At 37.0% G+C, this 22,531-nt stretch overlaps 1 protein-coding gene across 20 annotated transcripts in view; it reads right to left on the bottom strand.

Annotated features, from left to right (window-relative positions):
* Nucleotides 1–22,531, bottom strand: part of nrcama (neuronal cell adhesion molecule a) — a 50,271-nt gene that overhangs the window by 25,117 nt on the left and 2,623 nt on the right. For 17 of the 20 annotated variants that reach the window (XM_084406279.1, XM_084406296.1, XM_084406298.1 and 14 more), the window contains exon 2: nt 7,795–7,866. The gene's annotated coding sequence lies outside the window, so the exon portion shown is untranslated. Of the gene's footprint in view, nt 1–7,794; nt 7,867–9,691; nt 9,885–15,252; nt 15,374–22,531 lie in introns of those variants that run through there. The other 3 variants (XM_084406294.1, XM_084406292.1, XM_084406290.1) reach the window with 3 other exon arrangements.

Raw genomic sequence — 22,531 nt, 5'->3', positions numbered from 1 at the left:
GGGTAGGTTTATCATTGTACATTGTATTGTACTTTGTCTACTCTTTAAACAGCATTATGGTAAACATGAAGACTATGGCAAAAGCTTTCTTACCTGTACATGACTTTGCTTCATGCTGAACTGACAGAACGGCAGTTTCTTTCAGTTTTCCCCCTCAGTTTGGCCTAAAACACGGTGTTCGCAGTCATCCTCTTTGAAATGTTAAAACACAGGTTTTTCAGATTTTCCATTGCAGCGTTCTCTCTATATTTACGATTCTTTGCATCCTTTAGCCTCTGCCTACAACACGCCGGATCCTTCAGTGGAAGCCGAAAGTAATTCACTCCCGCTAAACATTTACTTTATGAATTCTTGCACCCAGAAACAAAACACGTCGACACTATTATGACTAAAAGTTTCTTAAATGGGTCATATAATGCCATTTTTTATACAAGCTAATATGATTCTTTAGGGTCTAAATTAAAAGTTTGTAATATACTTTAATTAAAAATTCTCATTAGTATTGTAAGAAAACACTCATTTTACCTGGTCAAAAACAGCTCTGTTTTCAGCACGCCGTTTAAGTGCATGTGTCTTTAAATGATAATGAGCTTTGCTCACCCCGCCCCTCTGTTCTGTGCGTACACCGTTTGTAACACAATAACCATAATGCGTTGTTCATTATAAACGTGGGATTATGAATTATATTGAGAGCGTCGTACATAGAAAACATGCCGTAATGTACCCTGAGTGTAAACAGCCGCATTCATCGTGAAGCGTGCTAGCGATTTGCAAAGATTAATATAAATATTAATATAAAGGTTAATAAAACGTTACACTCACTTCTTCTTCTGGAGGTGCAGCAGGAACACGAATAGTTGGTACCGATCCTTTTTTCAGGAGCAGCTTCTTAGCAAAACCAGCTTTACTGACCCTCGTTTTTAAAGCAGTCTGGTGTGTGAAATGATTCGCGCGAACATGAAAGCATTGACGTTGATCGTGGGGAATATTCCCTTCGAAAACAAAACTCAGCCACTGCGTCTTCAGCGGTTTGGATTTAGGAACATCAAAATGACTGCTGTGTTCCTTATTACACCCAAGAACAGAACATCACAATCGCTTAGATGCCATTCTGCTCCAGCGTATCAACAATGACCGCGCGGACTATGATGACAGCTCGCTCACGAGCAAGGGCGGGTCTGTGTTGAAGCGCTGCTGTCAATGGATTGGAATGGAATGGAAACCACTGGATGGATTTTTATCATTTTATGATGGTTGTGTACAGGCACTGCCAACACACATTTCAGTACAATCAACTTGTAAAAGTGCACATACCATATGACCCCTTTAAGAAGTATTTCCTACTAAAGCAAGGCAGTATTTGACTCTGGTCAAGTGTATCCATAGCAAACTGGTGGGGGTGGCCATGGATGGCAACATGCCTAGTGCATTATGGGTGTTGAAGTTTTCCTACAGCCTTTTTTTTTTTTTTTTAGTCAGGTAGCACAGAATTTCCTAAATGTTTTTGACTTTCTACTGCATAGGCAGCCAAGTTTTTTGAAAGCCCATTTTGCCAGTGGTGAAGTACCTCTTTAAAACTTTTCAGAACTCAAAACAGAAACCTCAACTATCATATCAAGTTGACCTCAGGAAAAACATAATGTTTTTTCAAATCACCCTTTTAAAAGCAATTTAATTGGCAAGGTTAAGTACTGTATTTGTAAGCTCTCTCTTTTTATAGTTCACAGCCATCCGGAGAATGCACTCTCAGAAAGAGTACATGGGAAACTTATTTCCTCTGATAGTACAAGTTCTTCTCAACAGCTCCTTCATTCTGAAGAAGACCTGAGTCAAGAGACCGAACCGGGCTGCTAATTTAACGATCACTCCGTGTCCACGGCAACACACTTATTACACACACATGCCTATTATAAGACACACAAAACGCAGCCAAACCCATCCATCTTTTTAATGTAAATCCAAGGAGAGGACACTACTGAGAGAAGCCCTCTCAACAGCTCTCCTCTGTCATTGGAGACTGAAAAGAATGAACCGCTCTTTACTTTAGCACAGGATGCCTTCAGGCCAAACGAGAGGGGACATGATTAAATGTCTCTTTTCACACCAAAGTCTGAAGCCCTTAAAGAGGGAATTAGATAAAACAGTTTAGAAAAACTAAAATCTTTTGCCGTTTTCAAAGGGTTAACGTTTGTTTACCAGCTCATGTGTGTTCTCTAGACAATAATGCTGTTTTGTTTTGCATTTTAATTCATAAAGTACCTCCGGGCCAATCAAATCCCTGTTTACTCAAACAGTTTATGGAAAACATTGCTTTGACTTATTTGCAAGAGCACAGACGAAGAGGAATCAATGAGTCAAGAAAATTGATTGTCTGAACAAACTGAGCTGGTTTCACAGCATGCATTTCATTTCAGATGTTAACACTGTATGACACAACAAACAAATTTGTCTTTTAAAAGTCATAATTAGCCATCAGCCGCACAGTAGGCCATAAGCTCACAAACATTTAACTTTTATTGAACTGTTCCGTTGGCAGTTTGTCTGCCATTATCTTGTTGCTATGTTCAAAAACCAACAAATGACGGTTTCGGAAGCAATACAATGCTAAACCACAGCGCAGCATTGTTTTAGTAGTTCACTGCCAGGGTTTAGCATAGCGTTACTATCTAAATAAATGAGCTAACTTCATTTAACAGTGGTGGTGTGAAGTTATCCACAGCTAAAGGGTCACTTGTTCTTGCAGTGTCAGCAGAACGATAGAGCTTTCTTTCTCTCCTGAGCTTTGGGAAGTTGCTGATTGTCAGCAAGCTCCTGTCTGGCAACTCACGAACTGCTTTGTTGCTTTATGCTGTTTATAGTTCAGTTAGGCTGAAAATACAGTGTGACCCGAACCACTCCGAGCAGAACTATTCACTTCAAATATAAAAGAACACACTCTAAAATAACAATTGGGAAAATCTATGTAGATCTCAGATGTAATGGTGCATGGGTTTCACATTGCTTTTAACTCATACTTGTGATGTGTTACAGAGTAAAAGAAATAAAAAAGTAAGTCATATTAATCATTTTGCATAACATGTAAGCAGTTCTCACATTTTGAAGCAATTTCACTCAGAGTAAAATATTTAAAATTGCTGATAACAGATTTTGGATTCAGAATATTAGGATTCACAATGCATTTACAAAACCACATCTACTACCAAGGGCCACTTCAATCAAAATCACAGGATTTTATGTGGGAAATATAGTCTAGACTCCAGAGTAATAAATGCTTCCTGTGAGGGCCTGTTTTTCAAGTTTCTCCTACAGGTAAACACAAATCACTTGCATTGTTATCACAAAGCTGAGGATAATGTGGAGCACACAACGTCTAAAATTACCTAACTAGGGTTAAATTACCCGCCTAGGTTGCAAAAAAAAGAAAAAAAAAAATTTCTCTATAATGTTAAAAAGATTGTCAGACTAAAATATACTGAAGACAGAGTACTTCTTTGTCAGTCCTTCAGAAACTACTACAAAGCATAATTTAATAAGCAGCCGGGAATGTCCAGAAATGACTCAATGGTTCCTGAACGCTGTTAGTCATAACTTCAGTCTACTGACTTCATTTCTGCAGTGCTTTTCCCTGAGCACATGTGTAACAGGGGGACGTTATGTTTTATTCAAGACTGATTGTAAAGGAGATCTCAAATGTCCCACAATCTGTTGATCAGACTATATAATCTGCCTCAGTGCTGTTCTCTTGTATAAAATCTATTCTATCTTTCCATCAGTGATGAAACACTGAGATGGTGGGTCGAGCATTTCATAAAAGACCTCTTCTAAGAGAGGCCACAATACTGTAAACCAGACTTATTTGTATTCTGGAAAAACACAATGAGTGTGAGGGGCATCTCAATGACCAGACATGATGACTCTAGACAGATGACAGAGGTCAAAAGCGGTGAAAGAAGCATTTCTATAGTTCCAGCATGGTCTGAATGTGAATTATTGTTGCTATGGTGGTTCATATTTAGAACTTAATTTTATAAAATGAATATACTTTAAAAATAAGTTACCAAAATAGTGTATTTTCTGTCTTTGTTTAAAATACATCACACCCAGTGATGCACATAACTGGTACGCATACGTGGTAAAAATAAACAATGCGCAGCATAAAACGCGTAGGGAAGCGCTTTTGAGGAGCACCAACATTTTTGGGGACAGGGACACGTTTACTTACTAGAGTAGGATTTTTCTACATCTCTGGTAAGATAGCATTCATGATGATAAGTGTCTTCATAATTAGGGGTGCAACGGATCGCGTTTACTTGCACTTGAACGGACACATACACACAAAAATATGTCAAAATACCCGTCTCTGCAAGAATCCTCTCTGTTATGTCATCAGTGAAAAGTTGAGAAAGAAAATGGTCAGTATGTTCGTATGTATAATAGTAACTATTATATATATTTACTATTCTATTTCAGAATACAGGAGGAAAGGACAAGTCGTTATTAATTCATTTGTTTTAAGTATGAATTAAAAAAATATGTTACCAATATAGAACCAATTCTATACTTTATTTTTGAATAATACATTTATTATTAAAATTCATCCTTTATTTCATTCATTCATTCACTATTCTATTTCTACGCTATGTTCTATGATATCTCTTTTCACAGTTTATTTTAGAGAATACAGGAGGAAAGGATGGGTTGGCACACTGCTCTCTCTGTTCCATCTGTTCGGCGCTCAGATAAACTGTGGTCATCTGTCCACATGCTGTATGTGGGTGAACAGGAGCTTTTACAGTATGTGCCGATATCACTGCCATTACACAGTTCAAAATGTGCTATGATGTGCTATGATGTAATACTTGTCATGTCATCTAATCCTTTATATATATATATATATATATATAAAATACATGGAATATTCTGCACAAGTCAAATTGACTCCTTTTATGATGCTTAAGTCAAGTCAAGTCACCTTCATTTATATAGTGCTTTTAACAATATAGATTGTTTCAAAGCAGCTTTACAGTGATAATAGGAAATTACAGTAACATTACAGATTGTTTTGGCTTTACAGCAGCTCTAGAATAAAGTTATTGTCCAGCTAAAGTTAGTTTTGATTGATTTATTCACTTCCATTGCAAAGATCATTAGTTATTACCACTAATCTAGCCTTGATGACATGAACGCATAAACTAATTGTTCTGCATTTGTCATTGAGGGCATATGACGTAATTTAGATATATTTTTAAAATGGAAAAACTTTTACAGACTTTTACGTGACTTTCAAATGAAAGATTGGTATCAAACACACAGGTTCCTAACCGACGACGAAGACTTGACAGAGCAGCCATCAAGTGTTAGACAGTAGGAGGTTATTACATGAGGACGTTTTTTGTCCAATAATTAAAATCTCTGTTTTTTCAGAATTAAGAAGTAAGAAATTACTAGTCATCAAGTTTTTTTTAATCAGCTATGCATTCCGTTAATTTTGTGAATTGGTAAGTTTCGTCAAGGGCGTGAAGAAATATAGAGCTGAGTATCATCAGCATTACAGTGAAAACTAATGCCATGCTTCCTAATGATATCTCCCAAGGGTAGCGTGTACAGAGTGAACAGCAACGGTCCTTGTACTGAGCCTTGTGGTACTTTTGATCGATAAGACATCTCTTCATTTACTGCTACAAACTGATAACGGTCAGATAAGTATGATTTAAACCATGCTAATGCACTATCCTCCTTTAGGTAGTTATTTACTGAAAATCTGACTTGCTAGCCATGGTCACCATTCACTTTAATGGAAAAGAGCAGCATGCACATTCTGCTTTTGTGATCCAATGAAGAAAGTACTGTAAGTCATTCAGGTTTCACAAGACTTGAGGGTGCGTAAATGACAGAATTTTCATTTTTGGTGAGTCAGATTGAAGAATCACCATGCAAATATATCATAAAATATGTCTCAGTCCACACAAACAAACAAACAAAAAAAATGTCGACAGCATTATACGTCACAAAAACAACTGCCCAGCAGCATCATGCTCATGCACATGGCACAAGATCACTGTCTATTTCTATCTGCTCTTTTCTACAAAACACAGCTGAGCTCTAGAGAACACGTCTGTATATCCACTCTAACGGGGCCAGACGCTCCCAGTAATGTCTAAGCACAGCAGGGATCATCATTAGGGAAAGATCACGTTCAAGTTCATTCATTTCAAGAAAAAAACACAGTTTTAATCATAGTTTCAGGGTCTGGAGCATGTAAAATGCTCCATGTATTCAACCAATCGCATGCAACTCCTTTGAACCACTATCAACTGCATTCCTAGCAAGAAGTCAAGCAGTGTGTGTTTTTAAAACATTAGTCATGGCAGGAATATGAAGGATTCTGGATAATTTCAACAGAACTCAATCAAAATATGGCATGTAAAAGTTTGCAATTTACACTGAGGTAAAGATGTGTTCATATTTGATCTACAGATTTGTCATTATTTATTCTACAGATTCATCATGTTTCACTGAATTTAATCAGATTAGATTATATAAGGCTTAACTGATCCATTGGCTTTTTTGGCGGAAGTGTCTCACATTGTTGCCTAACACTGCTGACAGCCAGGTTTGTGCCCTCAGAGGCCAAATCGAACACTTTGGATGACAGAGCAGCATATGCAGCTTCAGCACATTAATAGATCAGCACTTTCAAGTTTTTCCCTACAATGTGTACTATGTGTTTTTGTGTACTTCACACTTTTAGCTACTACCTTGCATCTGAATGTATTTATTATTTTGGTTTCAGATCCCTAAAAAATAAAGTTGAAAATAGTTCACACACACACACACACACACACACACACACACACACACACACACACACACACACACACACACAAAGAAATGTTGCCCCAAACTGAATCCATTTGATTTACTTTCTTCTGTGGAATGCAGATTACAACGAACTGGCACTGATACAAAATGACCCATAAACACCATAACAATATGATTAAAAGTAATCTGTGACTGTGTTAAAACAGAGGAACAGATCGAAATTTATGTTGACTTGGCATCCATGCTAGTTTGGCAAGAAGTGATGCCTGATTCATAAACAAATAGTTATTTTCAGATCTTTTCAATCAACTGATCCAGTTCAAATGCTCGTCTGAATGATTTGTTCAAGAATGATTTGTTCCTTAGTTCAGATTACCTAATGATTTAGTTACAGTGGTTCAAGTTATCATACAGTATGAACTCAGAAGTTCACTTTTATGATACATATATATGATTATTTTGGGTCCTTTTGAAGTTTTTAAAGAACCACTGCCCATTCTTGTTATTGAGGGAAAACTGTGGCCAACACATTCTTTATAACTTCTCATTTTGTGGATCAACATGATGTTCATTTTTGGGTGAACTATCCCTTTAAATAATTTATTTACAAAAATCTGTTTTAGTGTAGAATAAAAAAATGGCCAAAGATCAAGAACCCAACTGCACAAACAACAGAGTATGAGAGAGATCAGACATTTCACAGCTTTCAACATGGTAAAAATCTGTCAGCACACAGCAGTGTAATCGGTCAAAATATGCTAATTTCTTTTGCTTTCAGTAACAGTTTTTAGTTGGTGAAGAGAGGAAGGATACATGTCATGAATCCAAATATATCAATTCTTAATCATTCTTTTTCATCTTTTTTCTTTTCATGTCTCTACTCTGTTCCTCTCTGTCTGGAAGCAGCCACTGAATTACAAACAGTACATCAAAAAGTCAGTGAAAAATTTAATCCAGTGAGCCACATCTTACCCGTTTAGACTGTATGAAAGAGTGGATCCTCTCGTTCCGACCAGACGACAACAGCTCAGAATGGTGTGGACACTGTAAAAAACAAAACAAAAAGAACTCTGATATGACAAAGCAAATGACTGAGGAACGTGTCAAACGACTGAGGGACATTAAGACTAAAGGACAAAAGACTTGCTGGATCACAGATGCACCAAAAAGTGAATAAAAAAAACACACACAAAATGTGTTATTTCATGCCCCACTGGGATTTCTAAACATTATTGCTTCTGTGCAAACACAAAGCTGTAGATCAGCAGAAAGACTGACAGAGAGACCTGCTTTCATCGACACCCCCCTTAGCACCTCTACATCACACGTGCTGGTTCATAGTCGTGCATACATTAGAGTTCTCCCTCGAGACGCACGCATTCATTCCACATTACCAGAAACACGGCCGCTGACACAGCTTCCCCCCTCCATCTTTTGATGGGAGACGGACCACAAAGACGCTGTGAGGGAGAGCTGCGTCGCTTTACTGCATTGTTTTCTCCAATTTAAAGCAAACTGAGGAAACCTCCAGCCTCTGAAGCTGTCACACACAGCTGCTGTCTCACAGAGACCAGAAAGAGGGAGACTGAGAGAGAGAGAGAGAGAGAGAGAGAGAGAGAGAGAGAGAGAGAAACAGGCAATAAAACAACAACAAAAAATTCACACTAACTACCTCCCACCTCTCAGAGCTGACCTGAGGTGTTGTCATGGAGACGGGCCGCATGCCGGCACGATAGAGAAAGATAGAGAGAGAGAGAGAGAGAGAGAGAGAGAGAGAGAGAGAGAGAGAGAGAGAGAGAGAGAGAGAGAGAGAGAGAGAGATGGAAGGGGTTCTGAGAGAATACAATATCTAATGTTGAGAGACAGATATAAAAATGTATCATCATTATCTGCATTATCAAAAACCTAGATCTATCTATCTATCTATCTATCTATCTATCTATCTATCTATCATCTTTTCTTTTTCATCCATCCATCTATTTCTTTATTCAAACATCCATTTCTTTTTATCCACCCTTCAATTTATCCATTTCCCAAATTCCCATTATCCCAATATAACCATTTATCAATCATCCATTCCTTTTTTCATCCATACATCTATTCTTTCATTTATCCATCTACCATCCATAAATATCCAATTCTTGATTTATCCATCCATCCATCTGTTACTTTTTTCATCCATCCATTTATATTTTTCCTCCATCCATCCATCCATCCATTTCTTTTTTCTTCCATCCATCCATCCATCCATCCATCCACCAATTTAACCATCCCTTTTTTCATCAATTGATCCACTTGTTCAAACATTTATACATCCATTCATCAAACATTTAAATATTTTGTATACTGATAGTTAAATATCTATCTATCTATCTATCTATCTATCTATCTATCTATCTATCTATCTATCTATCTATCTATCTATCTATCTATCTATCTATCTATCATTACTATATTAAACATACCACAGACAGGTGCCTCCCATCATAAACATACATGCTGCCATAAAACCTTGCTTTTAGTTGTACACCTACTGACATCAGCACACACAATGACTTCAGAATAAACAAATCAGCAGCACACACAGACAAATCTGACTGGTTTCCACAGGAAAGGTGATACCAGGTGTGTACTGTGCAATGGACAAAATGCTGTTTGTTCTAATGACTATAGTCACAGAACCTGACTCAAAGAGGTGAAAGGAAATAGCTCACCCTGAAGGTATAACTTTGACCCACAGGGTGTGAGAAAATACCCTAATGAAAACTATAAAAACACACAATCAAATCACTGAGAACAAACCAAACAACAAACTAAAAAAGGGTTATTCTGGGTAAAAAAAACAAAAAAACATTTTTAACAGCCAGACCTTGATACTGCAGCGAGTCAACAGCAGTCCTTTCCTGGTAACGGTGTGTATCAAGTGTGTATCTCTCTAACCATTCTCTGTGGCTCGTGTAGCATGTGTGTGGCCGGTGAACGCTCTGACATCTGCCTCACACACACACACACATGGCTGCTCGACTCTCCCTGGCATCCACCCCCATGTGCCTGCCTCCTAACTCGGTGAGATTAACACACCCCTTTGTCACCGTACAAAGGGGGTTAAAGCATTTCCTGGAGCAAACCGAAAGCATCCGTAGGGACTGAGGGATGGAAAGGGGGGAAAAAGAGAGGCAGAGACAGAAAGATATGGAGAAAAAGATATATAGTGCAGGTAAAGTGATATATGTACATTCAAAGAGGTCTCAATACACATCAGGCTCATTTGGCAGCTCTGTTTGTTCTGTCAAGTGTTTGCTTGAACGTTTCCTTTAAAAGGAACATAATCGCAGATGTGCTGAAGATCCCAATTAACCCCTAATGGTGTGAAATGACTGTCAAATACAAAAGCTGTGCAGAGCTTCAACACTTAACCAACAAAAGCCTCGATCACTGACTGTGGAGCCTGTGGGGAAAGATTCAGCACTGATTTCAGATCAGCTTTTCTGAACTAACAGGAAACCAGTCTCAATACTGGGATAAGATAAGCACATTTAGACTTTATTGTCTACCATAAAAGTCACATTACAAATGCAGAGCTCAATGGCAACCAAGACATTCATCCTAATATAGCTAGACATGATTTTACAGCCCTCTGAGCACATGAAACAGTCTTCAATGTTGACATAATGACACATATAATGGTCATTTTAAAGGTTCAGAGCATCGGTTTACATTTAGTCAACATGATTCTCATTCGCAACCCATACTTCTCCGTAATTTGACATATTTTCAAGCAACAGAAGAGAAAGAGCAAAATTGTATGGAGGGGCTTTATTTTACCCATCAGGAATTGATTGTACTAATTAAATTAGTAGCAGTAAGCCTTGCTGCGATGGTCAAATATCTCTTTGGACCATATTCTTCAAGCCAGTTTCAGAACAATATCTACTTTGTAACAAAAAAATAAAATAGACATCATATTCTGGGGTTAGCAAATGAAGATTTTCTGAAAATAAAATTAACAATGCCTACAGATAACATATCATCAATAAGAGTAAATCGCAGTAATGATGAAAAGCAACCACAGTAATAAGATTTAAAAAAATATATTATAATAATAATTATAATAAACAATTCTGCCAGCAAGGAATATAGTTTATTAGACTAACTGTAGGCTGATAGTGGTTGCCAAGCAACGTAGCAACTCAAATCAACTGATATGCAGTCACAAGTGAGTGCGTGTCTGTGCAGGCAATTCAATTCAAGTTCATTCAATTCGATAACTGCATACAATACAGAAAAAAGTTTATTTTAAACTGAATTAATGTATTTTTTAAAAATCAATGGCCCTGAAAGGGTTTAAAAAATGTAAACTGAAGTGACAAATACCAGATAATACATACCTGTACCTCTCTGTGTTGTATATTTTTTCTACCATTAACAATTATATCGCAGTAACCTCAAAGTAAGCTATCCTATCCAATAATGAAGGGTCCATGTTGCCATACTGTGGCTTTTAGAGTATCATATGAGTGAGGACATGTAGATACAGTCTAGAATAAATATGAACAGAGAGAAAAGCTCTGATTACTTTCCCCAGCTCTCAGCTTTAATTTACCCTGTCTGAGTGTTAACATCAGTCAGACTGGGGTCCCTCACACACACACACACACACACGGCCGAATAGACTGAGTGCTAGAGAGCTGCACAAAAGGGCATGGAGAGGCCTTTTCACACAGCAGATTTAGCACACACCAGCTGGGCTTTCAACACAGAGACGAGTCGCCACTGAACTCTGTCATTTCCACTTCAGCTCTGAGGACACAGTTATCCACACTAGCGGACAATACACGGACATAATTCCCACCAGACTCCCAACAGGACTAGAAAAGAAACAAAAGATCTGCTTTTCTTTTTTAGCTTTTTAAGTTCATAATCCACTTGATCTTGTGTAGGGCCATATATTTTATTTATAATACATTTTATATTTTACATTAAAATGTAAAAATATATATATATCATATATTACTGATTTTACTGTATTTTGGATAAAAAAAAATATATATATATATATATATGGCAAAGGTGAGTTTTCAGCACCAAAGTCTTCAGTGTCACATGAATCTTCAGAAATCATTCTAATATGCTGATTTGCTTCTCAGGACATTTTTTATTATTAATATTATCAAAGTTTAAAACAGTTGTGTACAAAAAAAAATCTGGATTCCTTGATGACCAGAAAGTTTATCTGAAATAGAAAGCATTGCATTGGCATTATGAGAGAGACAGAGAAACAAAAGAGAGATGGAGCAAGTGAACTAGAACTGTTGGCATGATGCCCCCTGGAGAGGGGGGATCCACACAGCGCAATAAGACAGTGTTATTTGATTTTTATGTTAATGATGTGGTTTGAGCAAAGGCCACATGCCAAGAGAGAGATGGGACGGCAGTAGGGTTCCACTCACAGTCGTAAAATCTATTGGAATCATCCATATGCAACAAAAGCAGTGGTGCAACATTTCATTTTAAAGATAGGCTACAATCATTTCTGAGCAACTAGCATCATTAAACTGATTTGGGAAGAAATAAAGATTTTTCATATATATACATGTGTATATATATACACACCCCCACACAAAATAATCATATTAATTATTTCTTATTTCTATTTAATTTATTTTTATATTAATTAACACAAAATAGTATAGAGATTTCGCAATGGCTATTTATACATTTTTGGCCACAACATTACAATTATTTTAACACTTTTTCAAGCCAGATGTCTTCCGTTTTAACCGCTTATTCGGGTGAATGGTTTATGAAAGCTCTCTCAATTCATTTTACCCGCTGATGACTTATGTGCCTTCCATTTTATTGATCTGCCTGTTTATATTAAGTCCATAGTTCTCAGTGAAACAGTCAATAAAACGGCATTCAGCCCTCTCTGATAAGGTCAGCATGCATTAGCAATATTTTCCACACAAAGTGCTCATTACCACACTGATCTTTATTTGTTCTGTAATCTAGCTAACCCTTTATGAAACATGCAATGAACAATGATGGCAGGAATCAGCTCTTATCTCAGAGCGGCCACATAACTCAAGTCTCTTTTTCAAGCTCCCTTACAAGCCACGCCGATCACACAACATCATCTCCATGGAAACCCACCGCAGCAACGAGGGCCCAGCGACGGCGGGGCAACCACAGCGACCCCGACCCACCAGACATTAAGCCGGCACTCCGGAGAGAAACTAATCTTGTGCAACATACAATGAGCGAGCACGGAAAGAACAAACCAAAGCAAAGAAGCAGACACAGAGGGAGAGTCGGCCGAGAGAAAGCTAATGAGAAACGTATTCTTAGTACGTATTCTTTGAAAGAAAACACGACAAGCTGGTGGTAATAAAAAAAGAGAGCGGGAGGGATGGGGAACTACGGGGCCGTATTTTACTCTGTGAGGAGCTATACATCTGATGGATGAGAGAGGAGAGGGTCAGGAAAGGCCTGTTTGATGGCTATTATTAGGCACACTAGAGGGAACAGATTTCCCCTTAAGCCAGTAACTCAGCTGATTGAGAAATCTCCTCATAGTAACTCCCTGAGGCTCGTGAATCACACCGGACACGCTCGCCCCGTGGGCTGCAGACTGAACAGTAGCAAAGTCAAGAAAAGATGTCAGCCGAGAGAAGAATTTGAACATATCCCTGTTCACTGAGCATCCAAAGTGACATTCTTGATTCGAATTTCTTGTTTTTTATTCAGCCGATAGTAGAAATTATTCAGTGGTCAAATAAGTGTTTGTAATGACCACTAATGTTTTTACTGATGTCCCATATATAACAAATGAATAAAATAATTGTATTAATAAAATAAAAATCACCACTAAAGTTTATATTTGAACCTTGTCTCTGTCAGTATACATGATAACATAATACAATAAAATAATATAATATAAATTATTTTATACTGTTGATTTACATACATTCAAATACACAAAAATTTTTTTTTTAACATTCAACAAGAAACATCCCAAGGATGTATTTCAGAAAAGAAAACACTATAAATTTACCTACACATACAGATGTACTTTCGGAAATCCAATTCACCATATTCCCACCTGATTTCAAACTGACCAGGCGCAAAACAGATCTTATACATTCCTATACATCATGAAATAAACTCTAAGTACCCTAATTCTGAAAATGTCATTGCATTTGTAATGTTTTAGCTCAGTCCTGCAGCGAAACTCCCAAGAAGAGATTTCTCTATGAAGGCTGACAACTGACAATAAACATACCTTGACTCCACACTGTGACAGTGTGGAGGTCCTGAATAATATGATTCACGCAGCAGAACCCCATTATTGCAGGATCACACATTCACACTGCTACCTGCCAGATAATTCAATAAAATGACAATGCTTCCTAGAAAAATGAGTTATGTGTGCTAAACAGACAAACACATTAAGGTCACAGCATAAGCGCTATCAAAATAAACACCTCCATATAGGTTTGTATATACAAAAAAACAATTTGAAACAGTCAGCTAGCCTATCTGGCCTCTAGCTGACAAAATGACAAAAGCGATTGTCCACAACAGAGCAGCATATTAGAGCCATATTTGACCTTATTTGTATCCAGTCAGGCTTGAGCAGGCAGAAATGTCATTTCCATGTGCACGTCTGTGAATCTCAAGCCTCTGGCAGCAACAGACACTCGGAGCACACATGCAAAATTATTCTTGATTCACATTATACAAGGTGGTTTTATTAAACCATGAAGTGCCCTGCATTTAAATTAACGTTTGTCGTGTGGACAGTGTTATAAATAAAGTGCAGTGCATCGCATTGTGGAGCAGCACTGACATGCCTTCACACTGATTTCATGGACACAGATGCATAAGCCAGATAAATATGCAATTTTCCTTCTAACTATGAATATTGGATTATCTTAATCTTTTTAAATGGTTAAAAAAAACTTGAAATGCATACTGAAAACAACATGTTGGTGTATGATAAGAAAGAAAAAACGCTAAATAAAATTTTTCATGTCTCCATATTTAGGGAAACTAGGAAAGTCTGTTTATTCTAATGAGAAAAGTAATTGTGACTTTATTTACCGCAACTGCAACATTATGTCAATTGTGACTTTATTTCTCATAACTGTACCTATATAGGCCTACATCATTTCTCACAAATTCTACTTAATTTAACATAATACTGTCAACAATTGTGACTAAAAAGTATTTCTTACATTTTCAAAATTAAAAAAAAAAAACAAACAAAAAAAACATACATATATATATATATATATATATATATATATATATATATATATATTATTCTGAGGCCAAAACAGACTTCCATAAAAATAAAGTGAGAATTAAATGTTACAAAAACCTAAAAGTGAATGAAAATGGTAACAAAAGTAATACTTTAGCACTTACCCTCTGTAGGGACAGAAGTTACATCAAACTAATGCTTCACAGTATTCCAACGAAAGACAAGAATTGTCTTTGTTAAAAAAAAAAGTGAATAAACAAACAGTAGACTGTTGACTTCTGCTCTGATGGTCTAGAGCCCTTGAAGGTCGTATGCATAACAGATTACAGGCTTGGCGTGTAAAGTAGGAAGTGAAGTGCTATTCAAACTGAAAGCAAGACCAAGCCAAAGACTCAGTTCAGGAACTTCAGAGTTGCCTAGAACTAGTCTGCCTATTCATTCTGTACCTGACTAATGAATTAAAAAGACTATGTAGCTGCCAGACAAAATTAGTAGTCTAAACTGTGAAAAATTATTAAATGTTTATGCCACTGGCGTTGAACTGCCCTATTATCATCCAGAGTCACCAACATGGCCAGAGGTCTCATTGTGGCTTCTTTCTCCCTTTACCTTAATAGCCTAATTAAAAAAACAACAACAAAAAAGCAATCTGAGCTCGGTGGAAAATATACCTATATGATATGACCTTCAAGCCATGAAACTGGCTCCATTTATGAACAGAAAAACAGCAATACAGACAAACTACTTTAATGTTAACATAAAACAGCATTCACAACCTATTGTGACATAAGTGTATCTAAGTGAAACAGAATATTTAATGAGGGGAAAAGGGCAGACTTGGTTTGATCTGTTGGGAATGTAATGGTTCATGAAAAGTGTACATTTATACCAAAATGGAGCCAAACCTGAATGCAACTTTTTAATATCGATCAAGATTTGCTGTTATACAGTACCTGTTAACTTAAATGATAACCGATATTACATTACTGTATTAAATACTTGGAACATTTGAAAAAGATTGCACTAACAGTAGGCTAAAACAATGATTAAATAGCTATTTGTTTGTTGGCTGACATTAACATGTTTATTAAACCAAGCAGCATGGTGAAGATCCTTTGCTGTTGTGTTACACTGTCCTGCACTTTGCCATTTTTCTGTATTGATTTGTGATGCTCAAATCTGAGCATTATTCTAATCCTGAAGTCAGTCTGTCTATATTGCCGATCTACTGCCTATAACACAACCACGGAATTTGGTGGTCCCAAAGTTAATCCGTACCATGTGTAAAAAGTCTTGGACATAAGCACAATGCATCAAGTTACTATGGAGCCCCTAAAGGGACATGGTGGTGGGAAAAAAAAAGAGATGCTTTTGCGTTCTCCTGCAAAAATGTTTGTGTTCCCCGGAGAAACTCAAAAGGTTTGCAAAAGGGTCCCAAAGTTTCTTGGGGAACGCAAAACATTTGCGGGAGAACTCAGAAGCATTGACTTCTTAAGTTAATAAACACAACATTTTGGAAAGATTCATAAAGATTTGTATGCTTCAAATGTTCCTCACAAACATATTTGAGCCCTAATACTGTCAGGCCAAAAACATAAAAGCCAAAGAAATGTTACAGTCTGAAATTTTTTGTCATACTGTACGTAGGAGGGCCCACATGCACATGTTTTTGATATTTATAACTCATAAATCATATGTCAGGAGTGACACTGTTATTCAATATAACTGTACTGCATTGATCGCCCGCACAGCGGTGCGTTCAGTCAATTCAAGCCTCTCTTTCTCCCAGCAAGCCTCCAGTCTTTCACCGCTCTATTCAAACGTTCATTCTGTTCTTCAGTCAGACTGAACACCCGCCAGACCCTGTCAATCTGGATTCAGTGGAAGTAACAGGGAGCTCATAAAACACAATGTACACAAGGAACTGCCATCATTTACTGCCATCATCAACTGCCGACTAAAAACTGCAATTAATTTGGGGACATAAAACAAAAAGCAGTTCAGTATAGTTTCAGTATAGAAGCTTTGTTTTTAAAAGCAGCGTTTCTGTTTCTCAGTATTTAACAATGTACACTCACAGTCCCATCAGTCAGGCTCAATTAACTCTTAATTAATTAAAAATAAATTTGTTAAAGAGGAAAAGAGAGAGGTAAAAAAGGCTGAGTTTAAAGGTATATGTTTCAGTGTGAATGTGAATGAGGACAGACATGAAAATAAATTCTGCTAAGAGTAGTAAAGGAAGTAAAGTTGTACAAGTTATAAACTAAGATCTTAATTTTTACAGTCAAATCTGCATAATGGTAGACATGATCAGAAATAATTAAGAATATATCCATCTTGAATTCTAAATCCTTTAAAAGCAAAATCAGACACATGATGCCAGTAAGTTAAAGTACTAGAATGTTCTTTCTTAGTCATTGTTAGTGGTTTGGTTTTCTCCAATAAAAGTGGGGCATAACTGGGAGACACAAAAGAATATATTTTTAAAGGTATGTTTTTACAAAATACAAATCCTACTTTCACCCGTTCAGATCATAAACCTTGCGCCACTGAAAACACCAAAGACGGCTTAGCGTGTTAAATTTAATCTATCCATATTTCCAGAACTCCAAATATCAATGCACTTACATAACTTACAGGAAATAATCTACTCCTTCATTTGATATAACTCTGACAAGGGACTCAGATATGAAGCTCTAAACATCATTAAAGTCTGCAGAAGTCTGTCTGGAGTGAGCCTCGGGTGCAGAGGGGAGTTTGAGGTCTTCAAAGCAGGAAGTTGGATTATTTTAGGCCTCCATTGTGATTCACAGACATGCTATAGACAGAAACCAGCTGCCAAGGCTTTTTGGAAAACTTTTAAAGGCAAAAACATGCTTGTGACTCACATTAGATCAACATTAACCCCCCCCCCCCCCCCCCCCCCCCCATCAAAGTATACAGGAGTGTTTGGAGTGTGTTTTGGTACAAGGGAGGATACAGGGTTCAAGAAGGAGGCCAGGAGGACAAGAACAGAAACCGGTCCCACAGGAGCGAAATTTCACAGGGCTTGTGGGCGCCATGACCTCCGAGTTATTTACACCAAGTCAAAAAATCAACACAAATCTCTCCAAAGCAGCAAGCAGACCGCAGACCACAGCTCTCAAATACCCATAAATCAGCAGGTTTAAAGCACAATGATTCCATGCCAATTTAAATATTTCACATTTCTCCGTGGTTAGGTTGGTCGGACGTTAGACGTTTTGCAACTAAACGCACGTTCTTGAGATGACACTGATCTGTTGACGCTAAAACACAAAGAACCAGTGTCTGAAAAGGTTTGCTACTTCTTACTGAAGTTGATATGACAACTACAACTTCTAAATATTTACATTACATAGTTACAATTTATATCAATGGTTAATTTAATGTATTTTAAAAGTTAATTTATTCCGGTTGTGGCTTTCAGCAGCCATCCATTCATTGGGTGATCGTTCAGAAATAGTTCTCATTTGAAATTATTTTTATCTTCAGTTAAACTGTTTAAAATAAATAGGCCTACAGAAATATTTATAAATATATAACATATACTGAGGTTCATAATATAACAACAGTGGTTGGAGGAAAAATCTATTTCAGTATATTTACATTTTATAGTTACATTTACAGACACACACACACACACAAATAAAAAATCATAATATTACCATGTGCTGACCCAAATAACAACATAATTTTCAGAACTATTCAGATTCCCACTCCTAATGATTACTACTGTAAAACCAAAGAATTACATCTTGAACTGTTGTGAAAAATGTACTGAGGCATAATTTAATTACCGACAGACACTGAGACCCATGGGAAAATAAGAGGAGGTGATCATAAATGATTATTTTCTTCTTTAGCAGGGGTGAGAGCGTGTGCACATTCACTGAAACACCAGTATATAAAATGCACTTCATCATAAATGGACCTGAAACCCATCTCAGGATAAAATGATTCACAATTAATTCGTTTTTTCCAATAACTCTATTATGTAAAGAGACACTCTATTAGTGCAAGAGAGGACAGGGCGCTAACCAACCTCATCCATGAAAAATGACCAGCATCTGCTTTCAGTCACTGAATTAGCAGATGACATTATCAGCGCTTCAGTACATAGCCAGGCACAGAAAATAATGCCTCGTCCGATCAATGGACTGAGAAAGCACTGTATTATGGGGCAGAGAGCACATCAGTCCTCATGATGTAAGTGGGACAATTGTTACTCAACTTGCTAGGGACATTGTTGTCCAATCTGTTCGCAATTATTTAACAATTCATAGCAATTATAAGCAGATATGCCTTTTTTACCCCATAATGCACTTAGGCTGAACTCACTGTGTCCTTCATATCAGCTTCCATAATGGTTACACATAAAAGATAACATTCCTTTCCTATAAACAGTCCTAGTTTTGAACTCTATAGCAAACCTCAAACGGAGCACATTTCCTCCTCTGCAAGAGCTTGCATTTGTGGTTAGTGTTAAAGTCAGTGGATTGAAAGAGGACAAACGCATTGAGGGTACGTTTACACGACAACAGAGTACTAAAAACAGACAAGTATTCCTTAGCATTTTTCATGTACAGATGATACCATTGTAAAACCATCCACGTTCCCACGGATCTGCGAAAACGACTAAAACCGCTGTGTTCTTCAGCCAGGCCAGTAGTTGGCGATGTCACTTTGTAAAGAAACACTAAAGACTGAACACGAAATATGCATGACGTCACCGTTTTCACAAATTCACGTTTTTGTAGGTTAACAAAATCCGGTTTCAAACGTTTGCATTTTCAGTTTTTAGTTGAAACCAGTGTTGTGTAAACGACCCCTCAAATTAAAGGAAAACTCCGGTCAATTTTAACATTGAGCTAAATTTTTTGTACATTTGGAGTGCTGTCAGTACAGAGAACAACGACAAAAATCTGTGTTTCCTACACCGTGTTATCCTCTTTTTAAAATTTGCACCCTGTTGACTTGTTGAGTGATTGTCGAGTTTACGCGCGTGATCATAGGTACTAAACCTATGCGCGTGAACTCGACAATCGATTACTGTGGACTTCGACCGAAAACAGGATGTAAATACAGGTATGTGCGCTGGCTGAATAAACATAATTTTTATTAATATCTTTCACATCTACTGCAGTCAGATTCACTCGCGTTCACTCCGAAGGAATCACTCACATGACCTGTGCACTTGTAATGACACATCAAGGATGTTAAGAGGCTAAAAGCAGGTTTAAAACTTGCCCCATTGAAGTCAACAGGGTGCAAATTTTAAAAAGAGGATAACACGGTGTAGGAAACACCGATTTTTGTCGTTGTTCTCTGTACTGACAGCACTCCAAATGTACAAAAAAATTAGCTCAATGTTAAAATTGACCGGAGTTCTCCTTTAAGGACAATGAGATGAGATGACATGACAGTTGAAAATTAAAGGGGGGGTGAAATGCTATTTCATGCATACTGAGTTTTTTACACTGTTAAAGAGTTGGATTCCCATGCTAAACATGGACAAAGTTTCAAAAATTAAGTTGTACGTTTGATGGAGTATTTCTGTGGCAAAACTACTCCTTCCGGTTTGTCACAAGTTTCGGAAAGTTTTTTTTCGAGTATGGGCATGTGTGACGTCAGATGGGGCGGAATTGTTGTTAGCTATCGGCGCGTAAGCACCGCCCACACGGCACGCCTCCAGCCGCTCGTTTTTTTCCGGAAGACTCGGTACAGCCTATCTTTCTTTTATAAATATAATAAAACTAAAGACTTTTTGGAGATATGAAGGATGCAATACTACTCTATAGGTACTCAAGATTAACATGAGATTGACTGAAACTGAGTGTTTCACCCCCTCTTTAAGAAAAGATGTAAAAATGTTACATCTTCATCTGATAATAAAAATAAAAATAAAAAATAGGGTTACACTTTATTTTAAGGTGTCCTTGTTACAGTGTAATTATACAATTAAGTACTGAGTAATATTAATGAACTATCGGGTTAGGGTTAGGATTAGGTTTGGTTTAGGGTTGCATGTAATTATGCATAATTTATAGTAGGCCTAATTAAACAACATGTGTAACAAGAACACTGTGTTACAAAAAAATAGTATAGTCTCACATTACATAAATATAGGTCAAATTTAAACATTTATCCAATGCATTTTTGCAGTGCATTTTTCTCAGCTCATACGTCATGAGAGACGTATCCAGACAGATGGAGCTGAAAGAGCTTATATTTTAATCAGCACAACAAGTACTCCATATAGGAGGAAAATACATGCCACATATTACGGGTAGTTTTCACCATCCAGATTAAAATGCATTTTGCTTTATAATGTAATTCAATCCGAAGCATTCAGCTTCTGCCTAGACTAAAATGGCACACATTCATCATACAGCACATGGAATAAATCACTTCTACTAAGAGAAACGAGTCATATAAGCAGTCTGTCATGTAATATAGCTGATCACAGCATTTATTTAGTTAGACCAACGATTCTGAAGGAGCAAAATAAGTCAGAATCCAATAATAATTCCTTATAGAGAACTTATTTAGGAAATATTATTCATGCTCTGATAGAGTCCCATCAATAAGTTGTGTATTTACACATTTTCTGCTTAATTTTTTCAATCAAATACACTGTTAACAGTGTTTTTCGAAGTAGTAAATAACATAAAAGTAGTACATATTTCAGTCTTTGCTTTAAAAAATGTCATGTAGCTATAATTAAATGTGTTAGGCCTACTTGTCATTTCTTTGAAATCATTTGCGAATTTCTGAGTGAAAATTGTTTCAAAGTATATCCAACACCTGTAAATCAAAGATTTTCCAATTCAGACTGCGCAATTTTCAAATGACTCACAATTTTGCCGCTTGGTCCAACAGAAAGCTTGACCTCTTTGAGCTGTGCTTCATGCTACATTATGAAACCGCAAAATTTCACCAAAATTTCGCTAATGTAACCGCATTTAATAAACACAAATCATCCGCTGGTTAAAGAGAGAGGCACAATCACATGATGCCGAACATGTTGTCCATCTTCGGGCATGTTTGACCTTAATCTCCACTAATCGTTTATCAACCACAAGGAAGCAATAGTCCAAAGTCAGTTTATGGTTTTTTTAAAAGATGACAAATAAAAACAGGCATGTGAACAGAGATGTTACATGTGGCCATACTAAATAAATCTGTAATCCCAAGGCTATATCATGCAAAGACTGATCTGAAAAGGAATAGAGGCAAATGATAACCTACCTATAGCTAAACACCAGTTATATTTTTCGCTGACAATCCCATTGTTCACTAATCTACCACACTTAGTATGCAAGATAGAATTACACAAGTTCATTGCGTTTAAATCAGGCTCTAGTGCATTAAAATCAGGACACAAGGTACGTGTAGCATATTTGCAGAGCAATTATGAGCATG

The sequence above is a fragment of the Rutilus rutilus genome, assembly GCF_951802725.1.
Source record: "Rutilus rutilus genome assembly, chromosome: 4".
Classification (NCBI taxonomy): domain Eukaryota; kingdom Metazoa; phylum Chordata; class Actinopteri; order Cypriniformes; family Leuciscidae; genus Rutilus; species Rutilus rutilus.
The sequence above is the reverse complement of the archived record's forward strand: the minus strand, read 5'-3'. Positions and strand labels throughout refer to the sequence as shown.